The sequence below is a fragment of the Chrysochloris asiatica genome, unplaced genomic scaffold, assembly GCF_000296735.1.
Source record: "Chrysochloris asiatica unplaced genomic scaffold, ChrAsi1.0 scaffold00068, whole genome shotgun sequence".
Taxonomy (NCBI): domain Eukaryota; kingdom Metazoa; phylum Chordata; class Mammalia; order Afrosoricida; family Chrysochloridae; genus Chrysochloris; species Chrysochloris asiatica.
This window is the reverse complement of record NW_006408586.1, coordinates 15600852-15604067: the sequence shown is the minus strand read 5'-3', so window position 1 is coordinate 15604067 and position 3216 is coordinate 15600852.

Sequence of the window (3216 nt, the reverse complement as noted above, 5' to 3'; positions counted from 1 at the left end):
ACCAATGGGCTCAAATGTAGCAACAATTGTGAGGTTGGCCCAGGACTGGACAACGGTTCGTTCTGTTGTGCCTAGGGTCACTGTGAGTCAGTCACATCTTGATGGTACTTAACAACAACAAGCTCCCCTAAAGATTTCCAGCCTATTTTTGTCAGGTGCCATTGAATCAGGTCTGACCCACAGTGACCCTATATACAAAAGTACGAAACACCTTCTGGTCCTGCACCATCCTCACAATTGATGTTACACTCGAGTCTATTGCTGCTGCCCCTATGCTAAGCTATCTCATTGGTGGTTTCCCTTTATTTTGCTGACTCTCGACTTTACCAAACATGATGTCCTTTTCCAGAGACTGGTCCCTCCTGATCATATGTCTGAAGTATGAGAGGACCATCCTGTACTTCTTCCAACACAGATTTGTTTATACTTCTGGCAGTTCATGGTACCTTTAGTGTTCTCCAGCACCATAACTCAAATTCATTAATTCTTCTATGGTCTTCCATATTCACTGTTCAACTTTCAAATGCCATTGAGGCTATTGAAAATACTATGGCTTGCATCAGCCACACTTTCATCCTTAAACTGACATCTTTGCTCTTGAACATTTTTAGAGAGGTGTTCTGCAGCAGATTTGCCTAATATCATACATTACTTGATTTTTTGATTGCTACTTATATGAGTTTTGATGGTGAATCCAAACAAAAAGAAGACTTTGACAACTTCTTTTTTCTCTTCATTTATCGTGCTGCTATTTATTGCTTCAGTTATGAGGATTTCTTTTTGCTTTTCATTGAGGTGCAACCCATACCAAGGGCTGTGCTCTTTGATCTTCATTAGTAAATGTTTTAAGTCTTCTTCACTTTAAGCAAGCAAGGTTGTATCATCTGCATATTGCAAATTGTTAATGAGTCTTCTTCCAATTCTGATGCCATGTTTTTCATATAAGACAGCTTCTTGAAGTATTTGCTCAGCATACAGATTGAATAAGTAAGGTGAAAGAATATAACGTTAGCACACATTTTTTTCTGATTTTAAACCATTCAATATTCCGTTGTTCTGTTTGAACAACTGACACTTGTACAGGTTCCTCATGAGCACAGAATACTAATTCTCTGCAATGTTGTCCATAGTTTGTCATGATCTACACAATTGGTAGCCTTTGTATCATCAATAAAGCACACATAAACATCTTTGTGGTATTCTCTGCTTTCAACCAAGCTCTGTCTAACATTAGCAATGGCATCCCTCATTCCACGTCCTTCTCTGAATCTGGCATGAACCTCTGGCAGTTCCTTGTCAATGTTCATTTGCAGCCATTTTTGAATTATCTTTAGCAAAATTGTACTTGACTGTGGTATTAATGATATTGTCCGATGACAGTACAGTCTAAAAAACTCTATTTAGGGTCACTATGAGTTGGAATATACAGGATAGCAGTAGATTTTGAGTTTTATCTGACTTATAGGGCCTGTATAAAGAATCTTGGGTCTAGGATACATGCTGGACTAAACCACAAAATCAGCACTTCAAGTCCACCAGCAGATCAGAGAGAGAAAGTTAAGGTTTTCTGCTCCTACAAAGATTTATAGCCTCAGAAACTCTATATATGATGAATAAGACACTAAACAATAACAACAACACAGGGTCTCTGTGTGTCTGAATTGGCTGGAAGTACACAATAACAATGTCCACAAGAAAAAAATTTCTATGTTTTACATATATTCTTTAATTTGACTGTATTATTTAAAAATATTTCATATGCAAATATTATAATTATATAAAAGGGCATAATATCATGCATCTGATTTTTTAAAACTTTTTTTTATAATTTAGATATTTTAAGATCATGAATTCCTAAGTATGCAAAGAGTTAATTGCTTTTAGTTGCTGAAGAGCACCCAACAGTGGGTATCTACTACATTTTGTCTACCCAAATTCCCACTGTGAGTTACCTATATTGTGATTACTTAATTTATTCTTAAATCCTTTTATAAAATGCTTGAAAACTGCATAAGTAAAAATAAGATGCATATTTTTGTATAAACTTATATAGGATTATCACTTTAGGATGTAAAATCAAAGTGAAATTGTTTCATCATAGAAAAAGTGACCAAAAAATTTATCATATAATTGTGGCACTTTTCATAGTGAAAGGAAGTTAATAATTTCAGAGGAACAAGGATAAATTGAAACTGTACCTGTGTACTTAGATATTGGATGTTGTATTGGTGGAGTTCTTGTGTGACATTGTATGATAATGCACTAGACATCATGATTGGTTTGAACTGCAAGGTTGGCAGTTCAAATTCACAAGCCACTCTCGGAAACCCTATACATGGTCCCTGTGAGTTGGATGCAATTCAACAGAACTCAACAACAGTAATTGGAGGTATACTGACCCTGAATAGATTATTTAAGACTAATTCTTAAAGGCAGGAGAAAACCTTATCTTTCTCCCATGGGCCTGCTGGTATTTTTAAACTGCTAACCATTTGATTAGTAGCCCAACTGATAATCAGCTCCATTACCATGTCTCCTTAGGATTTTGGATATGTATATATATTTACTTTGAGCATTTCAAGGTTGAGTCCCAAAATGACTTTATAAATAACATGCCCACCAACACATAGCCATAGCCAGCTTTCTAAATTTGCCGAAATAATAATTATAACATGCTACATCATTATTTCATTTCACATTTTTATTTAAAAAATGCACTATTTCTGTTCATATATATAATTGCTAAGCTTTTGGTTTGTTTATGCTATCAATAACTTATTCATATATGTCCTTACACATTTATCACCTGTAGTTATTTTCTTATTCTTAATTTATAGGACTTTTAATTTATTCTTCATATGTGTCTCTTTTTTTAAAAAAAATACAAAACTCTTCTACTACTCTGTCATATCTTTGTTGACTTTGAACATGGTCTATGTCAATAAGCTCTTATTCGGCACAATAGTTAAGCATCTACATAACTCTTAACAAGATTTATTAAGAAGCACTGTATATTAAAAAGTCTTTAATTATAAATGTAAAATTAGATGAATTTTGAAAAAGATATACAATTGTGTTTCCAATACACAATCAAGGTTGTTGTTGTTGTTGTTAGGTGCTATCGAGTTGGTACCAACTCATAGCAACCATATGTACAACAGAATGAAACAAGGCCCAATTCTGGGCCAATCTCACAATTGTCGCCATGCTTGAGTC